This window comes from Alosa alosa, chromosome 11 (genome assembly GCF_017589495.1).
Source record: "Alosa alosa isolate M-15738 ecotype Scorff River chromosome 11, AALO_Geno_1.1, whole genome shotgun sequence".
In the NCBI taxonomy this organism is placed as follows: Eukaryota; Metazoa; Chordata; class Actinopteri; order Clupeiformes; family Clupeidae; genus Alosa; species Alosa alosa.
This window is the reverse complement of record NC_063199.1, coordinates 24071741-24099073: the sequence shown is the minus strand read 5'-3', so window position 1 is coordinate 24099073 and position 27333 is coordinate 24071741. Positions and strand designations below refer to the sequence as shown.

At 39.4% G+C, this 27333-nt stretch overlaps 1 protein-coding gene across 1 annotated transcript in view; it reads right to left on the bottom strand.

Moving 5' to 3' along the window:
* The window catches only part of lingo1a (leucine rich repeat and Ig domain containing 1a), a 71088-nt gene extending 58069 nt beyond the window's left edge, over positions 1-13019 (bottom strand). Inside the window, exon 1 of the mRNA XM_048257863.1 lies at positions 12675-13019. The gene's annotated coding sequence lies outside the window, so the exon portion shown is untranslated. The remainder of the gene's footprint in view (positions 1-12674) is intronic.
* Between the last annotated feature and the right edge of the window lie 14314 nt (positions 13020-27333).

Genomic DNA, 27333 nt, shown 5'->3' with positions numbered 1-27333 from the left:
ATGAACCTAAATGGAGTCGATAGAATATGCATGCATCTTTGGGTGGTCCTGTGGTGCAAGTGACCACAACGAACGTACTGTACCACATTCAGATCCAAGTACCCACGGGGACCCGGGTGCCAGTCCGGACTGGGTCATCTCCCGATCCCATCCCACCTCTCTCCCATCCCCCTCCTGTCTCCCTTCTTCATACTATCCTGTCTGATTAAAGGCATAAAAGCCCAAATAATAAACTTAAAAAGAAAAGAAAAGGCATCTTTGCCACATTAGAATAAGGCTGCTGCTATGGAACACCAGCATCCATCCAAGACACCGTTCATCACCTTGCATTGGGGCTCAGACTTGAGTATGTTCTTGAACATATCCTTTCTGATTATGTCTCACTAACTGTTTTTTTTCAGTAAGCCATTTAATTTGTGACAAATGGAAAGGCCATTGGCATAAACACATGAATCATATGGGAACAAAAGCACAAAAGAACAAGAGCAAAATGGCACTTTACAGAAATGAATGTCTTTAATGGAAACCCCGGCAGGAAGTGACTGCCCCAACACTTTCAAGGCAATAAGCAGCACTTTTATTATAGACTGCACCAGGGGCGGAGTGGGGCACTAAAATCCACCGGGAAAATTCTGACGGCACCGGCGCCCCCTCCCCCCAAACATGCACACAAATCAATAGCACAAACAAAATATATAGTGCTAATGCAATACAACAAGCCAATCATATATATATATATATATATATATATATATATATATATATATATATATATATATATATATATATATATATATATATATACACTTTTGATCCCGTGAGGGAAATTTGGTCTCTGCATTTATCCCAATCCATGAATTAGTGAAACACACTCAGCACACAGTGAACACACAGTGAGGTGAAGCACACTCTAATCCCGGCGCAGTGAGCTGCCTGCAAGTGGAGCACTGAGGGTTAGGTGCCTTGCTCAAGGGCACTTCAGCCGCTTCCTACTGGTCGGCTACTTGCAACCCTCCGGTTACAAGTCCGAAGCGCTAACCAGTAGGCCACGGCTGCCCCCCTCCCACTTCCTCCTCTGATGCAGGACTAGTTTGTCTGAAACGTCAGGAGTTTCCCAAGGGGTAACACGGTATCTATGCTTTTATCTTTACTAGTTAATCTAATTGTTTTTAAATTGTTTGAAATAAAGATTGGCTTTTAAATTTTACAAACACTGTAAGAGGACTACAATATCCACCTGCCTGACCACATGGACTAGCATGCTAGCACATTATCTGTACTGTCTGCTATACACCTTGCTGTCAAGACTGTGCTCTTTTCCATGAACTTGGACTACAACCTCACCCTTTTGGAGGTAACCTGAGCAAAACACCATCTGGATCACTACCCTGTGGATTATCACATCAAGCTCAACACAAGCATGAGGTATGCAAACCTGGGTCTACGCTACAGGTAAGGGTTTTCTATCTTATTTCAGTTGTTTGTTTTAGTAATGGTTAATTTCTGTAAGGTTAGATTTTACCATTTTGCTCCTTTCTAGCCAGCTTCTCCCATTCCTTTCCTTTCCTCCCCCCCAACATATTTGCATATAAATGTGTAAGGAACTAGATATGCAACAGTGCAGTATAAAAACATATCTGTATCATAGCACTCCAATAGTTGCCTGTATAAATGTAAAAAAGGCCTAGCCTATAGACAATGTCAACCTAATAAAACAGGTATTTAAATAATTGGGAAAAAAACAGGCACTTTGAATAGGTTTGTACGAGAACGATTAAAGTAAGCCTATACACTGGCTTACATATAGACAGTTCCAACGAGTTCCACAAACCATTTATCAGCCTGAGTAGCCCACTAATTAGTCATTAGGCTAGGCCTAGGCTACATATCAACATAAGACTAGCTTGTGCTAGTTTCAATAACGCCAAATGCTTTAGCTCTGCTAACCTTTCTCTCTGCCTTCCATCCATATGTAAAACAGCAAGCAACCACACAAATCCGTCGACTGTCAAAACTCCTGTAGCTTTCCTCGAACTTGATCGTTTGTAGGGTCATGCCTTTAGACGAGGAGCCGCTCATTTATCCCCCTACATTTCTGTAAATAGACTTGACCTGCAATCGGTTCATTGGATAAACCAGAAACACATTCCCCATTCCCAGGAGGCTTTGCTCCATTCTAGCTTAGGCTTACGTTAATTTAAGTACAAACAAACAAATTACATTGTCATTTTTTATTTGTGATGAAAGTTCAGTAACGCCTGAATAAGACAAAAATGAATTAAGATAAAAAACTAAGGCTAGCCTACACAAAAATCAGCATGGGAGAGATAGCCTGGTAAACCAGACCCTGGAATCTTTCAGATTAAGGGTCTGGCCACGAGTAATGAAAATGGCCCAATTCGAGGGGCGGCACCAAGCATGCATTTGAAACTCTCACTGCACGAGTTGGATAACGCTACGCACCAATCACAACAATTCATCAGTGTCAGTCATCAGTGTAGCTCGCCTTTGTCCCGCCTACACCGATTTGATTGGTCCCTCTCGCCGAGAGATAGAAGAAATTTGGATCATTGCTCGTGGCCAGAGTATCTTGCGGGCACAATTCAAATTGTGCTCTCGCGAGAACTCTGGATTTCCAGGGTATGGGAGAGATGAGTGTGCAGGGTAACCATGAATGACATATAGACAATGAGCAAGTGGTATAATTATTGGTTGGACTTCCTATACATTAGATTTTCGCGGAAAATTCTTAGTGTAATTGCAAGGTCGATGGCCGCGGACGACTCACGGCCGCTATAATAGCTCTATGGGCCGGCCCGCACCACGCAGATTCATCGGCCAGCCCACCGGGAAAACTCCCGATCGTCCCGATTGCCACTGCACACGTGTGAGCATGTGTGTGTGTGTGTGTGTGTGTGTGTGTGTTTGTGTGTGGAGAGATGGAATGTCAAAAAACACATTAATATTCCATAGTAATGTTCAATTCAAATTAAAATAGCAAGATCACATTGTTCATGTGGGATTTAAAGAGGCCCTATGCAACAATTTTAGCAAAAATGACCTTAATTATGCAGGTTGAGTCATTGTGATGGTTCTACAACACTTTTTGGGTCGTTTTGGGTGGTTCGTCTCCCCCTAGTGCTTCTCCGCTGAAAAACGAATATGCAACTTTTCTGGTCACTGGGTCGGTCGCGGTCCGAACAGATCCGGATGTAACTCGGCGGAAATACTCGAAAATGTAGTCAGATTGTAGTTTCTAAGAAGACTGCAAAACGGACTCCGACTTGGCTTTTTTGCTGTTGAAATTGTAAGTAACCTACCCTTGGGTGAACTTTTTTTTTTGTAATGTGATTTGATAGTCTCTTGAACAATGTGTTTGCTCGACCGTTTTATTGTGAGCCCTACAGTATGTGTTTAGCTTGGTTTATTGATGGCTAGTTCGCTAGCTAGTGGGGGTTTAGCGTAGCAGTCACTTGCTACCGAAGCTGCAGGGGGAGCTATGTCGTGAAAAATGCGATCCCAAATCAGCCGAAACCCAGAAACAGCGAAGGAATAACCAGACCTGCATGGGGCTTCTTTAATTTTAACTAACACACAGGCACACGTTTAATCAGGAAATGTTAATAAGAAATGTGCGGCATGTACTCTTAGATCTACAGTGTCACACAGTCATGCTGACAGCCATGTGCACTGTCAAATCTTTATGCCTGTGATCTCTTCTGCGTCTCATCTCTCATGGTCACGGCAGAGGAAAACTAAACCATGCAGGTATTCCATTCTCATTAACAACTATTTGGAAGCCACAAAATGGCAGTACAATCATTCAAATATGTTATTGTGAGAAGTTGCATTATTGTTCTTTTGGTAAGTAACTGTTTAATGAGTAGAATAAGTGTGTGACATGTACTACCCCTCTGCATGTCAGGGATTCCTTTTCCGATACTGAACAGCAAACTTCACATCGTCCCTGACGCACAACGTTCTATTCTTAAAAGTGGTGTGCTTGCTCTGTGTGGTCCTCTAAATATCATTCTGTGATACAAAAAAGTACTCCAGCCAATCCACACCTTGCTTCAGGCGCACAGAGGAGGGTAATCTGATTGGCTGTTGCGTTCAACAACAATACAACAGCTTTTAACCAGTAACATGGACTGTACCTTTCAAAAAACAATATGGATTCTGGCCTCGTGCCTACAGCAAAATCTAAATATCCTTCACAGGCGCCACTCTCACTCGTGCCATATTGCTGAAACAGTGTTTTTATGTAAGGAAAGAGAGCAAATTGAATGTACAAATCTATGTGTGACGTGAGTAGTTTATCCTACTCAACGTGGATGCAGAGTGACAGTAGTTAAAAATAGATAACAAAAGAAAGCCATTTTAAACAACTGAAATGGCCGTTGATTAAGACTATAGGAATGTTCTGATAGGCTTTCTTTAAATGTAATCCTTTAAAAATGAAAGAAATAGAGGTCCCACACAGAGATCATAGCAATTATTGACTGAAAGCTGGAAGGCATGCAAGTAAATGACCTCTTTTGGAAAGATATAACCCCAATTTGGTGACAAATATCAGCTCATGGTTTAGAGAGAGACAAACAGATAGGCCTAATCCTTGTTATGCACACCAACTTTTGTATCAAAATTTCTTCTGCAATAGAGCATTACTCTCAATCCTCCTTCAGCACCAGTTACTACAAAAAGAAGGATCATGAAGCCTCACAGTCTTTAGAGATTATGCTGAGGTGAAATGCGTTGGTTACTTCTATTTCACATTGAAATCCACCACAATTTTCTCTTAACAGTGTAATCTCTGAATTCACATCACTTTCAAACTAGAATGGCACTCAGTATACTATAGAGTGCATACCTTTGCCAGACATCTCATATCTGTAACAGATCATCTGCCAATGAAAGAATGTTTTCACCCTCTGTTGTGTGTGTGGTTCGTCATCTGCAAAGATTCTACAGCACTACGCAATTGACCAAGGAAAACCCATGCAAATGGCCTGCTTGTCTGACTCGCAGGACTAGATGTTGTATCATAGGCTACACAACGGTGTAAAGTTAATCAGAGAGGTGTAGGCTATACTGTATGAGATGCATTTAAACTCTTAAAACGAATGTGTTGAAAACAACACAACTTGTTGTTTTTAAACATATCTCTGTGACCAGATAGGACAACACACTTTGTGTTGTTTCCTTTTTTATTTGTTGCACAATATATTTTGAAAATAACACAACTTGCGTTGAAAACAACACAACTTTCATTGTTTTTTTTTTACACATCTCTGTGTCCAGATAGGGACAACTGATTCGTTTTAAGAGTGTGGATGCAAGTTTTCAGTCTAGGGCATGATTGTGTCCGGTGCTACTCTGCAGTAGAATACGGTGAGTGTAGGAAGTGAAGGGGAGTTGCAGCTAGTTTATTTGTCAAACTTATGGGAAACAGTAGGAGAAAAATAAGCAGGTCATCTTACAATCACTCACAAATGAAGTAGCATAGTTAGCCCAAAGTTGTACGCACATCGAGATGAGTGATTTGGTGGAACTGGGTTTTATTATGATCTAATTACACAGTCATTGTAATCAGTAAACAGTAAACAAGATGTTCTGACGGATTTCTATTTCATGATAATTGTAGACATATTTTCCACTCTTTCCTACTAGATGCATGAACAAGATGAGAGGAGTAAATTGATATGCCATTCGTAATGGGTTTGTCCTTGTAGGCCATTTACAACACATTTTTTTAGCCAGCTTCATGAAAATCAGGCCAATTATTTTGGGATATCCTGCTAACAAACAAACCAACAGACCAACCAACAGATGGATGAAAACGTGGGACCAAGTCGGACCAAGAGTCCATGCTTGATAAATTTGTTGATGCGGATGGTCCAAAAATCGCTATCTTACACCCTCTTAAAATTCATTACGCCACTGACCAAGAAAAACCTGGTATATAGCGAAAGGTGCATATAAAGCACAGCTGAAGACACAAGATGTAAGCAGCAACTCCTCCAGGGGGCTTGAATTTCCCCTGGGGATCAATAAAGTATCTATCTATCTATCTATCTATCTATCTAGGGATAAATATCATTTTGTATTCAATCATTCGAACTTTATTGGGGTAAGTGTTGCTTTTTTCAGGCTATGTTCTCGATGGTAACCCCTTGTCAGTCAATAGAATCAGAATTTTACCTCCTCCTCATCATCATCATCATATTACATTTGTCACCAAAAAAAGCCATCTGAGAGTCAACCTTTTATGAAGGTATCAGCAGCCCAAAGATCTTGTAAAATGTATTCATGTTTCAAGTTCACAAAACACTGTCACATTACAAAACAACCTAAAGCGTGAAAACACACCTAGTTTTGTTGTTACTGTGTTTAAACAATGGCATATATTATACATACTGTACATATATGAAGAAACGCCTGAGTCTATTAAACCCTTGTCCACTGAGCCAAACAGTCTCTCTTTACTCTGAATATGAAATATTTATAAGTTGTTGTAAAATTCATGTAAAATAGTAAGGTGCATAAAATCCTCCATGGCATGCTGTTTTAGAAACATTTCGGTAACACTTTATAATTACTACACACAATTTATCATTTGTTAAGCATTTGTAAACAATTAGTAAATTGTTTGTTCATCATATGTAAAGTTTTGTTTCTACATTACTGTAATTCACATCAGTAAAGCATTTGTACACACAAATAAATGGTTTGTTCATAGTGAATAAGCCTATACCTAAAATATGTTTATAATTAAGCAATAAGCCCCGAGAGGCCGTAGGTTACACTGATTCTACAACAGCAAAGGGCCGTTGTTAGGCACGACGCGCTAGTGGAAAATCACTCTTCCGCCAAGAAATATATTTCCTCTATCTGAAGGATTGCCATGCAACGTTGAGGCACAGCTACTTTAACTTTTGTATCAATTTATGGTAGTGCAGTAATGAATGAAATGAATGAAATGCGGTCAAGGTGTATGTTTATGCTGCATTTTACAACGGCATTGAATGCGATTCAGCCAATTACAATCAAGGACCAAAAATATCAGTTTTAGAAATTGCTTTTAAGACTTAATTAATGATGCAATAATAATTTGTCTATGGTTTATAAGATCAGTTAAAATGGGTGTGTTAATGATTAAGAAACTAGTATTTACACCTACATGTAGGCATGCCTTTAGGAAAATAATGATTAAACACATCCACTAATGATTAGTTAGAGTGTGGATAAATGTTTTTTTTTTTTTTTTTATTAATTTCTCTCCTCGGGCTGTTTTCTAAGAGCAATGTATGTTTGAGTGACTACCTGTGTCTCCAGAATCATCCTTACCACATACAGGACCAACCAGGTAATAGTATGTCATTGAATGCTGTAAGGGAAATATGGAAAAGACATATTCAATGCTGAGTTTGGCTAATGTGCTCTGGCTGTGTAAAGGTTTAGAAAATAAGATTGTAATCCAATTTAACCATAATAATTAAATAATTTAATCAATTGTTAATTGTTCTACTATTGATTCCAATTGTCCCTGACAGTTAACACACGGTTAAGTATTACTTAAAAGTTACTGAAAAGCAATACACTTTAACTAGATAATCCTTGTATTCTTACTGATATCTGATTAACCCTCCGTTGCAGTCATTGCAGTTGTTGCAGTCAGCTCCCACTGTTTAGGCCATGGGTGAAAGTTTGGATCAGTATCATTTGGAGCAATATGGTGCATTCTGACCCAAGCATGGAGTGGGTCAGAAAGCTGTCCCTGTTTGTACTCAGTCACTGCAGGCTTATTAATATCCCAACAAACTTTAATGACTAAAGTCCCTAAATATAATGATGGCCTTATAAACATGTCACATGTCACAAGTTTTTTTTTTCTCTTCAGAATAACTGACCAATCAACAGTCCACACAACCAACGAGGTCACTCTAATTGGTTCTGCAACTACACATGGCAAGCGACAAATGACGAAGCAGCAGTATACATCATCCTTGTGGAGACTGTCACAAAACAGATAGAATAACTGAGGTAGAGGATGAACTATGGGTGAAATTGAAAACATACATTTTCATTAGGGTACATGACAATATCCTAATAGGATCCAATGCCAGGGGCCAGACCTAAATAAATCAGTTTGTGTAAATAAGTGTCGTCCACTGCAATGCCGGGGTGTTCATTGTTACTTCTAATGAAAGCAAAAGCACCAAGAGGTATTCTTCATGGTAACTATGAACACTACAGTAAGGGCACATGAATTATCATGAATTCATGCATTAATTAATTTATGATTTATGCAGTATTTTATTCCTTTATATTTATGAATCATCATGATTACATGAATGTAAGGTTAATTGCTCATGAGCTCATCATGTTTGTGGTCCCTGAACTAAAGTGTTTTATAGCATGTGTTTATAAATCGTAAATCATAATGATGTGCCCACCATACTTAATGCCTTAGTTGATGTGTTGTTCATGTATGCGGTCACGAATGACAAAAATATGAACTCATGTAAGATGATTCATAAATAGTAATACATAAATCATGAATGAATTCATGCATGAATTCATGATACGGTAATTCATGTACCCTTACCGTAAAGTGTTACCAAGAATAGTATACATATATGCAGAACATTTGCTAATCTAGAAAAACACACACATGAATGCAATTATTACTCCAGAATGTAGTGACTAGAATAAAGAGCAATAGATTTGTTTATTTACAAAAAGCTATATTTTGATAACAAGCAGCACATAGAGTACTAAGACCTAAAATCTTTACAAAGTGAATGAAGCAGGTGTGGTCCCGGGTTCGACTCCCAAATCTGCCATGTCTAGTCTGAGCTGCTTTGAATAAAAACATCTGCTGCATATCAGCCATCTTTGCAAATGTGCAGTCCTGTTCTGTCCTGTACTGCTTCCAGTAACTGATCTGTGTTGTGTTAGTGTTTGTGGCTGGTGTTGGTGTTTGTGTGTGGGCTACTCAATTGCACACTACTATCTGGGGAAAAATAAACTAACAAGACATGAGACGATAAGTTGCAATATCACAGCGCACTGCAATCCACACCAAGCTCTAGCCGCTGTGTCTCTTTACCACATCATCCACACCAACCTCTAGGTGTCCTTGCACCACATCAGCTTTTGAATGGTGTTGCTGTTGTCCCTTTACCAGATCAGCTTTTGGGTGGTGCTGTCCCTTTGCCACATCAGCTTTTGGGTGGTGCTGTCCCTTTACCAGATTAGCTTTTGGGTGGTGCTGTGCCTTTACCATATCAGCTTTTGGGTGGTGCTGTGCCTTTACCAGATCAGCGTTTGGGTGGTGCTGCTGTCCTTTTACCATATCAGCTTTTGGGTGGTGCTGCTGTCCTTTTACCATATCAGCTTTTGGGTGGTGCTGTGCCTTTAACATATCAGCTTTTGGGTGGTGCTGTCCCTTTACTAGATTAGCTTTTGGGTGGTGCTGTGCCTTTACCAGATTAGCTTTTGTGTGGTGCTGCTGTCCCTTTACCATATCAGCTTTTGGGTGGTGCTGATGTGTCCTGTTACCACTCAGCATTAGGGTGGAGCTGTGTTGGTGGCTCATCAGCTGGGCAGGGACTCATATGTATCCTAGCAATCAGTGTTTACAAAAGGGAGACACTATGTTTATTTTAGAAACTTCAATGGAATGCATATACTGTAGATGCACAGTTACTGGATAAAATATAATAATGTGTCAAATCGCAATCCATCTAATCTTGCTGCCTAACCTGTCACTTAAACATGAAAACCAAAACATTTTCTGTGCAGTGGTAATGTCATCCTCTCATCCTCAGTTGTGGAGAGCTCACATGATTCAGGGGGAAAAGTACCTATTCAGTTTAATAAACTTACTGGAGTCTACCCTAGACTGGCTCAGTCTAGTGATGTTCTCCTTAGTGATTATAGCCTTGTACATGTGAATATATCTTAAATGAGTCTGCTGCAAGTTTTCAATTCAGCATTTATGTGCCATTTAGTCTTACTGCTTACTGCTTAAATGGCAGTTGAGGATAGTGAAGACGAATTTGCTTGATTGAACCTGTACAGTTTTTCCTTAATGGTTTGCCTTGAATCTGAGTGGCCAAACCACAGCCCTTTCTGAAAAGGAAGTACTCTCTGAGTATCACAAAGACTAGGAGCGAGCTATCGTCATTGGACACCAGCTCATATATATATATATATATATATATATATATATATATATATATATATATATATAAATATTCCAGAAAAGCAAACACTGGCTACTGGTCTATAGTTTACACAAGTCTGGCCCAGCTCTGGTGATTTGTGGCATGGCGACGGGTACTGGCCTTCACAGGATTTAAAGAGAGCCTTCAACCATTCAAAGGTCTAACACTTGAACATGTACTTTGGGAAAGATAACACAAGCTTTGGTATCTTACAGTGCCATCCTAGCTGGATATAGTAGTCAGCCTTCCGTCATTCAAGATTTATTGTACAGAGGCGAAACATTACACTCACTGACAATTCATTTCACACAGAGATCACGTTACACCTCCAGAGCCAGCTACATACTACCATGTGACTTATGCCTCCGAGCTACAAGGTGAGATGTACGACAAGATGATTACAGATAGATAGATAGATCACTTTATTCATCCCTAAAGGGAAATTATGGGATATCTTACCATTGGTAAGATTACTGTTAATTCACTGTGTGTACCAGTGTTGTCCCCATTTCCCCAAAGTTACTTTAATTAAATGGACTAATCTGTTATCATTAGTTACAGATCTGAGACAGAAGTGTCATGTTGTCACGTAGAACTATTAAGAAACCCCTGCACTACTTCAGGTAGCCAAGTCTATTGATTTCAGCTTGGCTACATATATCAAAGAGATGCAGTGTCACTCTGTAGATCTTCCTCTCCTTCTCTCTCCCAATTTCCGTATGACAGATTTTACATGGATCTGTCTGTAAACCTGGCAGCGGTGACACATTTCCAAATGTATTCTTATTTTGGATGTCAGCAACAAAAGTCTACATGGGCCCCTCCCCTCCGGTTGCTGATTGGTGTGCTAAGTAAAATGCCAGTCGCTGTGGGCTTGCTATAAAAAAAAAAAACGGAAAAACTGACCATGGAACAACACACCGAGGGAGTTAGGGAAGAAGTTATCTTCACTTGACATTCTGATCTCCTAACATCATAAGTGCACAGGTTCTTTCAAAACACTCAGTTGGAGGTGTTACCTCTTCATTAGCAAGGTCAAGTGATCTGCTATTAGCACCTCGAAACTTCTGTCCAAGTGGATGTAAGCTTACGCCTAATGTCAAATGTCCTGTTGTGTAATAGCTGTGTGCTACATTTAAATCTAACATTGAGATTTGATATTAGCAAAAACACTCAATGAGCTTGCCAGACAAATCGGGAAAGGACTGCAACATTTAAAATGAACAGTCCATTGGAAACTATGATATAGACATAAACTCCTTCTCCCAAAATGCTGAAAATATTTTGCACACTGCTCAACTAAGAAGAAAATCAATGGTTAACAGTAGATATCTTAAAATACTCATTTGTCTAAAATGCTTATCACTGTAAAATGATTTGTTCAGCATTCCTTTATTTCGCATGAGGATCTGTATTTTCAGAGGCAGTCTTTTAATATGTAATCACTCTATCTAGAAGAATTCTAAATGAAACAGAGAGAAATCCCTCCCCACACTGTTACGCAACTTTATTTATCTTTTATTACTTTTCTGGCCTACACTGTGTTATTGTGGTCCCACCTCTGACATGGGAAATGTGATAAATATTGATGTTCTGAGTAGAGGCAGTAGAAATTGCACTCTGAGCCTTGTTTTTCCTTCCGGTTCCTCTCTATCTCTCCTTTTCCTCTTTCATTCCCTCTCTCTCTCACTCTGTGTTTGTGTAGGTGTGTTTGTGTGTGTGTGTGTGTGTGTGTGTGTGTCTGTTTATGTATCTGCATTTCATTCCTCTCCAAATATTGGCACAGAGTGATACATTCCCAGTGATTCCCAGCGACTGAAAGCTATTCTGCTTTTCCGCACATTTGTTGCCGCATACTCTTTTTAATTCCTTTTTAGGATTGTGCTATGCAACCTATTTGTATACAACTCATTTCCAACTTGCCTATAGCTCCATCTGTCTAAACTGTTTGTGTGTCTGTGTGTGTGTGTGTGTGTGTGTGTGTGTGTGTGTGTGTGTGTGTGTGTTAACTGAATAAGTGCTGAACGTAGGTTTTTTTGCTGTCTCAGTGATGAATTGGACATTGACAGTTATCTTTTATGAACCGCAGAAATAGAATGTACGCAAATGTCTTCTTGCTTCATGCTTGGTTCTGAATCCCCTGACTCCTGAGTGAGCCCCACAGTGTGTTCTGGAAGCTGGAGGCTGAAACTCCCCATCCTCCATACATTGCCCTGGATGTACACAATGCATGAAGTTTCCTCAAAGGGACTGAACTAAAAATAACTCCAGATCAAAGTGAGATAGCAACACAAAAGGTTGCATTACAAAAGCCTTATCAGTCTGACTCATAATCTGATATGCTGAGGAACAGCCCTCTCAGTTTCTCTTCCTATCTTTAGAATAACCCCAGAGCCCAAGTAACACCATCACACAAAAAGTATGCAGAAAGGGAGCACTTACCCGAGCTGTGCGCAGAATTCTGATTATGGAGATGTCTCTTTCAATCCACACGGCTAGTCATTAAATCCAGATTGCTGAAGTGAAGATGGAAGATGCCATCAAAGTGACATGCGGGCACAAAAATATGGTTCTTGCTATATCATGGAAAACACGGTCCATTCAGTTGGAGGAGATGGCGCGGGTGGTAAGGTGTACAAAATCCATGTCCTAGATACTTTAAAAGCCTACAGTACCTCCAGACTTCGGCTTGCTGAAACACAAATTTAGATCAGCCAGCCAAACAGAAGCAAGGGGACCTCCGGCAGCAGACAGTGTCGGGGGGGAACAGGGACGGAGAGAGGAGAGGATAGGAGAGTGAGGCAGAGAGAATGAGGAAGCGAGGACGGCACAAGGTGGAGAGAGGGAGGAGCCGCAGTGAGGAGAGAGAAAGAGGGAGGGAGACAGAGAGAGAGAGAGAGAGATTGGGGCTAGCCAGCAAAAGGAATCAGGGAGAAAGAAAGCTTCTGCATGATCTATGCAAATGTGGGAGATGCAACTAATAAAATTCAATTGGCACGTTTTGATCCAAGTGCCTGAGCAGCAGGAGAGCACCGAGCCGCTTGGCAGCTGAATGCCAAACACAAGTGCGGGGACGAGGCCAGAGCTCTGCAAAGCGCTCAGATCCTCTCACTGCCCCAACTGCGCGGACCCGCTCCTCAGCTGCGCCTTGCGTCTCCAGCTCTCCTCCTTTTCTGGCAATAATGATTAATGTGTCGCACTCTGGCAAAGCAGGCTGATGATTATGGAAGAAGCCCAAAGTTGCAATGTGACAACAGTAAAGGCTGGGTACAGGAGTGAGGTTTCCAGTTTTATGGGGTACTTTAGGGGTGGCCTGGGCACCACTGATCCAAACAGAGTGCTGTGTAATAAAACAAAGAATGATGACTGGGTGAGATGAGGGCAGTGGAGGAGAGTATCCTGAAGATGCCTTGAACTCTGTCCATGCTGCTCTATTTGAGCATCCCATAACAAGAAAGGAATTCTCCAAAAGTCAAGAAAATAGTTCAAGAGTTTGAGGCAATTCGGCTGAAATATGTCACAGCTAATAAAGCCCTCATGCAGGGCAAGCAAACTGGGAGTGACATAGGTGCATGTCAAGTGGCATGCCCTAGAGGAAAACCCTGCACACTCAGACTCTGAAACCTGGATCCTCTTCTCTGTCACGACTTTATATCCCAAACAGAAGCGTGCTCACATCCTCATCCAGACATTACAGGGAGGAGAGAATTAACAGCGTCGTTGAGACAGCAAAAGCATTCTACATCACTATTAGCCAGTAGTGTATTTTTGCATGCATGTGTTACAATATTTAGAGGGCTGGTTTTAAAAGTCTCATGACCTTGGCTGCTGTGGGATAAAAGTAGACTCATGAATTGAGGCAAGTTGCACATGCAGCTGGTCTCGCAAAGAAAACAGATGCTTTTTCTCAGTGCCGCAGAGAGCTGGATGCCTAGAGCAAATCATACATAGCCCATGAATTATTTAATATCACCTCTAGCTGTGCCTGATCATCTTGTCCACTGACCCAGGGCATTTCACTTTTGTTATTATTAAATCCAGACTCTTTTTGTCATTCTTCAGTAGTTACTTGTTTTTAGAATATCATGTGAATTTGCGGATACAATCTATCAGTTCTAAATCTCAGTTGTTTGTAAATCTGTGTCTGTCCATGCACTGCACATTGACTCTTGGATGTCTTCTATGGCCAAAACCCAGTCGTTAGATCTGTAGGCATCAGATCTCATTGTACAGACACCATATTCCATTATTCTACTCAGCTCATCTTTGTAAAACTCGGAAGCACACACATAACCAAATACACTGTATAACAACAGAATTGACCTATGTCTCAAGGGGGAGCGCTACTTGTGTGCTGCTTCTGCAGTGTGTAATTACAGTAGAAGTAGTATAATTATAAAGCACTACAATGTATCGCCTCATTGTTTTACCACATTTAATGCATATGTAGCAGAATGAAGTGGTGCAGTCCCCACTTTTCATTCAAGCACAGGTGGCAGCATCGTGAGTGGCTCTCGGTAGCCAGATATGGGCCAATCAGTACAACAGTGCCTCTATTTAAATTCAAGGACCCTCATTGTGTTATGCCAGACGTCAAAGGCCCGCCCCTTTTTACCGTCCTGACAATTGCCATCGCCGCAGGTATGATCACGCTTCCTGTGCTATTTTACTGGTAAAGTCTTTTTATATTGTTACTCACACTTAGTGCTTTGTCGTAGAGTCTCCTCCTCCCTGTGCGGCATTGGCCTCCCGCTGGCTGGATGTGCGTCCAGTGCAGTCCCCGGTATGTTATATCCATTTGTCACGAAGTGAAGTACTCAAGTAGTTCCGTTTTTAAGTGAGTATTTTGTGTGTTCCAGGGATCACTATGTAGCAGGGGAGCGGCTGTCAATTGGCTACATTGATAAGAACTCTGCTGCTTTGCCTACGTAATTTTTAGCCTACGACTTCTTCATGTGCCCGTCTAATCAGCACCACTGGTCCCGCGGGTTAACGTGGCCTGCAGCTAGCTTTGTCGTAGCCTACGCTAGTGGGACTACGATAGAGGCCTTGGACTAGAAAGCCACTGGAACTCATTCGGGTGCTATAGCGCTCGTTTGGAAGGAATGGGTGCTTGACGAACGGACCCCATTTTATTGATTGTTTTTCGCTGTTCTGCATTGCATCCTGTTATTGTCGGTGGTGTTTGTAGCCTACGTTTGTCTGTCTTTCTTTTGTTTCTTATACACTTGACTGGAGGCCGTTTCCCCTAGTGCTGTTGATCGCCAAAGTGTTGACCTTTTGTTTTGTGATTTGTCTTTCTGTTTGCACTAATCTTTGTTAATTTGTTTTGTCCTCACTAAGGGGAGACTGTGAAGCTGCGGATCCTTAGTGTGACTGTTTGTTTTATTGGTTGTTGTTTGATTTACTTTGTTACACTTTATGTGAGCTGTCTGTAATCCTTGTCCGTCCCCTCTGTTTAGGTGCTGAGAGCCGAAAGTGGGAGGTTCCTGGTGGTGATGGGTTCCCATCTTTGTGTGCTGTGACATTTGTCTCTCACTGAGTGTATCATTGCCGCGTGTGTGTGTGTGAGACCAAGCACGTGTGATTGGGTGCCTCCTTCGGATACTCATTATTATCCACTGCCCTCCCACCGGTAAGCCTCAGCCCTCTTCCTGTTTTATGTGTATGTGAATTTACAGTGTAAAAATAATTGTTTTTATGGAACCATGTCTCTGTCAGTTCTACAAACCTGAGTGCCTTACTGGGTTAAGGATATTAATCTCTGAATTATATCTTTGGGTGAAAGTCCCATCGTGGTGTAGTCAGCTATTGTGTAAAATATCTACCACTTGCCACACATATGCTGGATAGTAGCCTACCAGCTGACTTCTGTATGCTTCTGTATCTCCGGCTTCTACTCGTTAGCCTGACCTCTCACCTAGTAGTTTTATTCCTCCCTAGTAAAGCAGCCCTCAGTGACCCATACATGTATATAAAGCCCTCATTATGCCATCATTCAAAGCAATCATTATCAGGGGGACCATTACAGCTGGGTGTTGCCTCCATGCACTGACATTGAAGATTTTTGAGGTGGACGCAACATAAATGAATATGCCTCTTAGGAGTTTTCTTTTTCTGTTTCTAGAGTGTGTTGTATAACAGCATCACTCCAACCTGTTGTACACGGGGGGAAAAATGCAAGTCTCTTGTAATGGTGTATATTATTTATATATTACAATACCACACATCGTACATTATACATGGAGGTTGTGGAGGTGAACCTAATGGGGAAGTGTGTGGAGTAAAACTGATTTTCCCCCTCTATTTTGTAAATCAAGGTCAGACACCAAATATTTATTTTTCAAAGCACCCCTCATGTTTGTGGAGTCCGCAGAGAGAATGCCCCAGAAAAAATATTCCCTTTTAATGCCTCAACATGGTGTCCTTTCTGAAACACCCACTTGCAGTAAGACAGCAGCAGAAATTCATATGAGTTTGTGCAACAGTGACATTAGCCCATTGGGCCTTAGCATTCACATAACCGGCTCTTTGATGCAAGTCAGTACAACTGAATGATCTTTGGGTTAGCCTACATACCCTAAATTAGCCTACCTTCTTGTCAATGTAGCCGCTCCAAGATAGCATAATACATCAAACACAAACTCTACTGAAGTCCCCTTCACTTAGAGCCCGCTAGGGGCTTGAGTCTGAATTTGGCTGTCATTCCTGTTTTGTTTTTGTAAACTCCACTAACCTATTGTCAGACTGTCACTGTGCAATCACATGCCAATTGCTTATGGGAACGGTCACTCTGTTGATTTCATGGTCTTGCACATAGGTCTTGCAACACGACGAGTGAGGGTAGCTGAGGCAAAGATCGCAAGGCATAATTCACTCCCAAACATGTAACATAAAGATAAAATTACTCACACTTTTGCATTCGCAGGATATGATACTTTTTCCATTGCTATATGGTATTCCATGAATATAATCATCTAATCTATGCACTAGAAAAAAAATGGTAATGGCTTATGTGATCGTTTGATCACTTTTAAACCTGCAGGAAACCACAACAACAGTTGGATTACATTCAATGTGAGACCGAAATGAGACATACAGTATGTAACGCGATTGCAGTCATTCACTCAGTAGCCGATCTCCTTGTTCCATTTACATAGTGTGTAGGCCCAATTGCTTTATTAGCCTAGAAATCTAGATGCACCCTAGCACACGAGTTAAGCTTTTTTTAAGTAGGCAAAAGTTTGAACTAGCCAACTAGCTCCGGTGGGAAAACGCCTGGGACTCATAGCACTGTCCTATTGCGTGCAGAGGAAATTTGAAAGACAACCGATTATCCCACCCCTCGGACTGAGCACTGCCAACAGTGATTGCCCAGACCCTACATTTTAATGTGGGTCTGACTCGTCAGGCTAATATTAAACAGTTTACATGCACAAAAGACGGCTCAAGTGTCATTGTGCAAACGAGGAAGTTTTCTGAAACTTCATAAGGACTCCTTTTAAATGTAAAGTCAACTATCATAATTTTCCTCTATGTTAAAAGGTGCTACTAATTAGCAAACATTTATGCTTGATTGTGCAAAAATTGGACAAATATCAGTATCACCGCTTGGGTATTACGGTTTCAAATTAGGGCTCATTACAGTGCATGAAAATGCACTGTACTGTTCTTCCTAGGCTTCTTCTTATTATAGTGCATGAAAATGCACTATACTGTTCTTCCAAAATTTCTTATTAGAGTGCATGAAAATGCACTCTACTGTTATCCGATTTCTTCTTCTTATTCTTCTTCTTCTAACGCTTTTTGTGCGTTTAATGCGGCTTCAACCGTTTAACGTAGAAACTTCATTCAAACTGCGTTATGAGGTCTTACTTATGTGACTTCAGCTATGTATTTTTCAACTTTGTAACTTTTATACTTTTTAAACTATTAATTAAAAACTACTAAAATTTCCCCATTGACTTAACATTAGATTATGACATCACAATAGCAATTAGAATCCTATGCCAGGTGTTCAGGCCACCTGGAGCCACTGTCTCAGGCTTTAAGCATACAATATGGCTGTATTAAGACTGCAGATCCTGTTCAACTGCTTCCTGTGCCCACAACTGTTTCAAATTAAAAGTCCCTTTAAACTATCCAACTTTTAAACTGTTCAACTGTTGTAACTGTCAGTCAACTATGACTCCCATCAACTGTATCCTCAGCCTTCAACTGTTTCATAATAATTCTATTAAGACTACACATTCTGTTCAACTGTTTCCTCTCCACAACTGTTTCAAAATAAAAGTCCTCGCTACAATAATTCCCTATTAAATAATTTAACCATTTAAACTATCCACCTATTAAACTGTTCAGTCATTCCAACTAATATTAAACCTCATCTACCTAGCAAATAATTTAACCATTTAAACTATCCAACTATTTAACTTTTCAGTCATTCCAACTATATTAAACCTCATCTAGGCTACCTAGTTCAGTCAATCCAACTATATTAAACCTCATCTGCCTAGCAAATAATTTAACCTTTTAAACTATCCACCTATTTAACTTTTCAGTCATTCCAACTATATTAAACCTCATCTACCAAGTTCAGTCATTCCAACTACATTAAACCTCATCTACCTAGCAAATAATTTAACCTTTTAAACCATCCACTTATTTAACTGTTCAGTCATTCCAACTATATTAAAGGTCTCATCTCATCATTTTTTCATTAATTTTGCCATGGTCTCTAGTATTAATGAATGCCCTGTGAGCCGGTTTTGGTGACAAAAATGCTCTCCTGCGTCTATTTCATGCTGTTCTAGTTTGGTGGGGAAGCTGGGAGGGGAGGAACAACAGGATTTGCCTCTTGCTCATGAATATTCATGACATGTTAATGACCTCGCCTCTGATTAGCTAACAGTACTGTGACGCTCCCTCCAGTGCGTCCTCATCCGATTCTGCCTGTGCTATGCTCCATATTCAACTTTACAGTGCTAAAACCTGGCTAAAACCAAGGGGGCAGGTGAATTCCCGGAAGTAGAAGAATCGACGTAGGCTGGAGGGACCACCTCTCTGCTAACTCCCATAGAAGTCCATTCATTCTAGGATTTTTTTAAAATACCATAACTTCATATAACATATATCCTGTGCCGATATTGTAGCTTCTGTGTAATCTACATAAACACTACAAAGGCAAAACAGACTCCATTACCTCGTCTGTAACGTTGGTTACCCGTAAAGAAGAATAGTTAGCTTGTTAGGTTGGAGGGAAGCTAGCTTTGATTTAATCTCTCTTCGCCGTGAGGGAGATAACCCGTATTGTTTGGATAAGAAGCTCAGTCCACCTTACTGTCTATGACGGTAACTCCTGAGCAAAACCCATAGATATATCTATGAGCAAAACCTAGCATACACGACCGTATGTTAAGGTAAAGCATTACACAGAGGCAACCTAATAATAATAAAAAAAGTAAACCTATTTTTTTTTTTTTAAAACGGCACTAATCATTTCAGAGGTTTTCGATGGATTGACCGTAGGTCGGAAAAGTGGAAAGATTAGCTTCAAGGCTATAACTTTTTTTGTTTTGTTTTAGCATGACTGTTTTTGAAGATGATCATGTATGGTAGCTTCAACATTAACACGACTTGGTGAGAATGATATTATTAATAATAATACATAAATAAATGTTTAACTTTGATGACTTTGAAGGCGAAGGAAGTGTGAGAAGAATTTCTGTGTATCTATCATATGAGTTACAAGATTCAGTTCGATGGCTAACGTCACGAAGTTAAGTGTGAGTCTGCGCAGTACTGGGGGGACCAACTGAAAAATCTTTCTATTTGACTCCGTGCCTTCCCATTGAAAACGACGGAGTCTGTTCGTCCATTTCTTTTACTGTCTATGGCTAAAACTCGAGTCAAAACTGTTGCACAAAATGTCTTCGGAGATACAACTTCATGTGTTTGATCCTAGTATCCGAGTAGGAAGAAGAACCGCTTCCTGATCGTTTGTTGGTGAACATTGGTTTAATAGAATGGTAACAATTGCATGTCAGCTTAAAATTTCTCCTAAAAGAGGTTTGTGGCAATCGTCATCTTGCATTCAAGTAATAAACAGTTGGAAACGTTTTAAAATAAAGACCTATTTCTTTACACAGTCAAAAGTCTTTGCAATCTTCCTATAGATATTTTACTTCACAACACTGGTTATAAGCACCCTAAATGCAGTTCAGCCACTGACCTAGCCTGCTAAATGTATGCTATCGGAATATAGAGTTATGGTTTGAATTCCATGATACTATCATTGAAAGACCACTTGGTTGTACTGTAGCTCAATATATATATAGATCTTAATGCAAACACACTTACCTACTCCTAGCTATATTTCTCTGGAATTGCACCAGAATTCCCACAGAAGCAGAGAACGTGTGCTGCAAGACTTCTCCAGTAATGAGTATAAACTATGGCTTTGATGGCCTATATTGGCAGAGGTTAGCCTACTCAAGTTGTTTTCTGTCACGTATGACCCTTAGGAAAAAGTACTATAGGAATCTTATAGTATAAGACTACTATAGAAAAACTATAGCGGTTACTGGATATTATAGAGTTATTAGTAGTACTTCTACAGTATGTCCCAATTATTCCTATAAGAAATATTCCTATAAGATTACTTTAATATTTTGTCCCAAATACTATAAGATTCCTATACTACTTTTTCATAAGGGGATTGCTCATGTGGTTAGAAAAATGGGCAACACCAGTACCCCTGTTGTCTGTATGACCCTGTACCCAGGATTAGAACCAGTCTGCCTTAACATAATGTACTCCCTTCAAAATGCACTAAACATTTGACTATGACTACTATGGCCCCCTGTGAGACAGAAGATATGAAAGGTAAGATAAACCTTTAGCCTAAAAGGGACAAAAACTGATGCAACTCCTAAAACTAATATACAAAACAGGTCAATTTTCAATAAATAGCTTTATTATATTTACATACAGCAGTGGTACTCAAAGTGTGGTCCGCAAGCTCTCAAGTTTTCCACAAGTAGATGTGGTAAAATATAATAGATGAGTTGTTTGCAATATTGAGCCAACTTGTATGTACAGTAAATCCAAACAGTTCTGCAACACTCATGTAACCTACAGTATGCCAGTTTAAATCATATGAATCCTCTGACAGCATAAGCATGGTGCAAAGACAATAAGCAAGGTGGTTTAGTGAGAAGGCCTATTCTGTAATAGACTGTTGAAGTAGGTCTACTGTTTGTTTTTTTTAGGCGGTCAGTGATCCTTTTTTTTTTTAAATTATTATTGTTTAAGTGGTCCTTGGTCTGAAAAGTTTGAGAAACACTGACAAATAGTAATATTGCAGTCTATTAAAATAATGCAAACACAAAACAAGACCATCAAACTATGCACAGAATTAACAATGTCCTCTTTTTGCCAGGCGATGCAGACATCTGGCCTACAGATCCTTTGTAAGATGGTGCTGGGATTATTTAGGAAAAAAGGTCAGTTGTTTCGGCTTGTGTTGTCCTGGGTATCCAAAGGGACAAAACACATTAGTTGGCTGTGATGATTCTATTACATTGCTCATTGATTGCGCTGGGGTGGTTATTGTGGAGATGTCACTTTCATCCTCCTCCTCTTGATCAATCCGAGGTCTTCTAGCTGGCCTTGGATGAACAGGCTTGATGGGAGTAGAAGTAGAAGGCCCCCATGTCCATGGTGTATCCGAAGTGCTTGTATAAATACTCATACTTTTCATGAAGTATTCTGTTTGGGTACCTAAAGTAAATAAATGTGTATTACTGTCAAGTTACAAGATACTAATAGTACACAGGACATTCACTATCTCACACAAAACTGCACTGGCACAATGGAAACAAAAATATTTTAGTGACTGTGGTAAGGCGTATGATTTACTAAGTAGCACACCCACAAGAAGACATTCAGTAATATCAATTATATCTGTTATGCAATTCATGGGTTTCATCAGGTCCATTTACACAGGTGTATTAATCAAGCACCATGCAGTCTGCATTCATAATCGAGGTACTGATTTTATACACCTGTGGAAAGTGACCTGATGAAACCCATGAATTGACTTTCCCAAACATTGATGAGCACATAAGAACCTGTATTAGCCTACTAGAAAAAGTCTTCTAGAAACTAACTAGCACAACAATAAAAGTTAGATCACAAACCTTTGCTTCTAACGTGATGACCTAATGTAGGCTAGAAAGCTGTGTAGCCCAACATGAGGATGTGCTCTGGAAGACATATAAAACACTAAGTAAACAGCAAGTAATCAAACAAAACATCATTGTATGTCAATGTAATAATGGCAAGAAGACATAAATTAGACTGAAGTGTAAATACCTGGGCTCTAGTGATAGCAACTTAGCCTAATAGCGCACGGGTATTGATGATTTTCCCTGTTTAGACTAGAACAATACCAGTCCTTAGTTGAGCATAAGATATTGTTGCCAATATTATTATTTGTGGTTTAACGCTTAGGTTAGAAGATGATGGGTTCAACAAGCTAAATCTCTGGGTAGTGTGGTCATACTACACCAGGCACGTAACTGAAGCATTCGTTCGTTGCGTCTTCCGGCAACAATTAGCTTCCAATAGGTCTAATCAATGGAAGTAGCTACACCTGGCGGCGTGGCCAGTAGGCTGCGTTCAAAAATAGACCATTGCTCTAATGGATTTTACCAGAGCCCTTCCTATTAGACATTCTCTGATTTTACACGTCGCGAACAGAACACTTCAGTTCACGTGCCTGGTGTAGCTTCCTGTAATATAGGCTAGCGAAGCCTAGCTTGTGCCCTTTTCATGCATGCTAACGAAGAATATGAACATGCTATTTTGTAACAGTCGTTAGGTGGAAAAGTTTGTTTGTACTTGCTTACAGCCTGTGAGCTGGTGGTTGATCGTCGTGGCGCATACAGGTCCAGGTTTTCAGAACATCGATGCAAAACCACTTTCTAACTGTAGGCAGGCACAGTGAGTGTGGGTCAAAATCATTGGAACACAGAACTAATGTTGCACTATGCCCGTTGGTGGTGTTCCAACGATAAATTCCAACCATTTCTTCAACTCTTCTTTCTAAGGCAAGACATGCAACATTGATGTGTTATTGCCACAAATAACACAGGCACGAATTTGCTCCGCCATGTTAACAACTTGCTGTTAGCTCCTACTAGCTGCAGAGAGACAATCTCCTAGCCAAAATCTTCCTGTGGGCGGTCACAAGCCAAGGTGGGCTAGGCCATGAATAATTGTTTTCCCTTTCGTCTGGGGAAGGGCTTTTTTCTGATTCGCTTGTTTTTCCGTGTATTTTCTTTCATTGGCTAATGCGGGCAATGGAGGTAGAAGATCATTTTCACATGCAGCATGCATATGCAACTTGGAGTGAGCTATAGTATTTCGAAAGGAACAAGTATTAAACGGTTTCTCGGTGAATGAGACCTTTAAACCTCATCTACCTAGTTCAGTAATTCCAACTATATTAAACCTCATCATGTTGGTTACCAATTAGCACATCATCTGTTTTAACAATATATTTCACACCATGTGTTTTGCATTTTCATGCACTAGTAATTCCCTGGAATTGCATTTTCTAGTTACAGTGCATGAAAATGCACTGTACTGTTATTCCAAGCCATTTTATTATTATTAGAGTGCATGAAAATGCACTCTACTGTTATCCGAATTCTTCTTATTATTCTTCTTCTAACGCTTTTTGTGCGTTTAATACAGCTTCAACTGTTTAGCATTAGAAACTTCATTCAAACTGCGTTATGGGTCTTACTTATGTGACTTCAGCTATGTATTTTCAACTTTGTAACTTTTTTATACTTTTTAAACTATTAATTAAAAACTACTAAAATTTCCCCATTGACTTAACATTAGATTATGACATCACAATAGCAACTAGAAAAGCATTTCCTGAAGGAAATACAGTGCATGAAAATGCAAAAAATATGATGTCAAATATCATACAGAGTAAAAACAAACTATATTGGTTGCTAGGTAGATGAGGTTTAATATAGTTGGAATGACTCAACAGTTAAATAGGTGGATAGTTTATATAGGTAAATAATTTACTTGGTAGATAAGGTTTAATATAGTTGGAATGATTGAACGGTTAAATAAGTGGATAGTTTAAATGGTTAAATTATTTAGGTAGATAGTTGGCGATAACTGACACTTGGAATGGCTCTAATGTTTGCTAGCAGTTATGCTAACTATATTAACAAAGATAATAATGTTAACCAAGTTACTATGCTAACTAGCATGCTAACAATGTTAAAATGCTAAGTATGCTAACCATGTGACTTAGCTAATTATTTTTAGCAGTTATGCTATTAGCATGTTAACATGCTAACTATGCTAACCATGTTACTTTAGCTGACTTAGCTAATCATTTTAAGTAGTTTTGCTAAAAATGCTAACTAGAATCTAACATGTTAGCATGCTAACTATCTTAACCATGTGACTTAGCTAATCATTTTAAGCAGTTTTGTTAAAAATGCTAACTAGCATGCTAACTATGCTAACCATGTGACTTAGCTAACTTAGCTAATCATTTTTAGCAGTTTTCCTAAAAATTCTAACTAGCATGCTAACTATGCTAACCATGTTACTTAGCTAACTTAGCTAATCATTTTTAGCAGTTTTGTTAAAAATGCTAACTAGCATGCTAGCATGCTAACTATGCTAACCATGTGACTTAGCTAACTTAGCTAATCATTTTAAGCAGTTTTGTTAAAAATGCTAATTAGCATGCTAACATGCTAGCATGCTAACTATGCTAACCATGTGACTTAGCTAACTTAGCTAACTAGCTACAGTGGGTAGGAGTCATAGTTGATGACAAGTAACAGTTACAATGGCTGAACAGTTAAAAAGTTCAGTAGTTTAAAGGGTTAAATTGTTTAACAGTGAAATATTGTAGTGAGGACTTTTATTTTGAAACAGTTTTTGGCAGAGGAAGCAGTTGAACAGGATGTGTAGTCTTAATAGGGCCAGTTTGTATGCTTAAAGCCTGAGACTGGCAGTTGGTCCAGGTGGCCCGAACACCTGCCATAGGATTCTAATTGCTTAACGGCTCTATTGTGATGTCATCAGCCCATGTTAAGTCTATGGGGAAATTTTGACTAGTTTTTAATTAATAGTTTGAAAAGTATAAAAGTTACAAAGTTGAAAAATACAAAGCCCACATGTCCTAAGTAAGTCCTACGTAACATAGTTTGAATGAAGTTTCTACGTTAAACGGTTTAAGCTGCATTAACTGCGTTAGAAGAATAAGAAGAAGAAGAAGAAGAAGAAGAAGAAGAAAAAGCCTTGGAATAACAGTACAGTGCATTTTCATGCACTGTAATTAGAATCCTATGCCAGGTGTTCAGGCCACTTGGATCACCATATATGGCTCTGGCCAGGCCACCTGGATCAACTGAGAGTTTCTCAGGCTTTATGACATCATAGCAATTAGAATATTGTGCCAGGTGGCCAGGCCACCTGCATCAACTGTCAGTTTCTCAGGCTTTAAGCATACAGTCTCATTCTGTGCTATAAGCCTGAGAAACTGTTCAGTCATTCCAACTATATTAAACCTCATCTATCTAGCAAATAGTTTAACCTTTCAAACTATCCACCTATTTAACTGTTCAGTCATTCCAACTATATTAAACCTCATCTACCTAGTTCAGTCATTCCAACTATATTAAACATAATCTACCTAGCAAATAATTTAACCTTTTAAACCATCCACCTATTCAACTGTTCAGTCATTCCAACTATATTAAACCTCATCTACCTAGCAAATAATTTAACCTTTTAAACCATCCACCTATTTAACTACTCAAGTCATTCCAACTACATTAAACCTCATCTACCTAGTAAATAATTTAACCTTTTAAACTATCCACCTATTTAACTGTTCAGTCATTCCAACTATATTAAACCTCATCCATCTAGCAAATAATTTAACATTTTCAAAATAAAAGTCCTCACTAGCTAGTTAGCATTATTAGCATTGTTAACATTTTAGCAAAACTGCTAAAAATGATTAGCGAAGTTAGCTGAGTCACATGGTTAGCATAGTTAGCATGTTAATATGGTTAACATAGTTAGCATTTTTAGTAAAACTGCTAAAAATGACTAGCTAAGTTAGCTAAGTCACATGGTTAGCATAGTTAGTAGTAAGTAACTTGGTCAAAATAATTAAAATTTGTTAGCATAACTGCTAGCAAACATTCCAACTGTCAGTTATCGTCAACGATCTACCTATATAGAGCCTTTAAACTTTTTGTCTACCAACACGCATTAAACTATCAGTATGTCAACAACCTTTAAACTATCTACATATAACTTTCAATATTCATTAAACTATCTGTCTATTAACAACTGTTAAACTATCTACATTCAACTTTTAAACTGTCTAGGTCTAAACTATCAACTTTTTATTAAGCTATGCTATGTCTGTCCTAGCTTCATTTTCATGCACTTTCGTAATTCCCTGGAATTACATTCTCTGAGTTACAGTGCATGAAAATGCACTGTACTGTTATTCCAGGCTTTTTTACAGTGCATGAAAATGCACTGTACTGTTTCTTCCTAGGCTTCTTCTTATTCTTCTTCTTCTAACGCTTTAATGCAGCTTAAACCGTTTAACATAGAAACTTCATTCAAACTATGTTACGTGGGTCTTACTTAGGACATGTGGGCTTTGTATTTTTCAACTTTGTAACTTTTATACTTTTAAACTATTAATTAAAAACTAGTCAAAATTTCCCCATAGACTTAACATGGGCTGATGACATCACAATAGAGCCGTTAAGCAATTAGAATCCTATGGCAGGTGTTCGGGCCACCTGGACCAACTGCCAGTCTCAGGCTTTAAGCATACAAACTGGCCCTATTAAGACTACACATCCTGTTCAACTGCTTCCTCTGCCAAAAACTGTTTCAAAATAAAAGTCCTCACTACAATATTTCACTGTTAAACAATTTAACCCTTTAAACTACTGAACTTTTTAACTGTTCAGCCATTGTAACTGTTACTTGTCATCAACTATGACTCCTACCCACTGTAGCT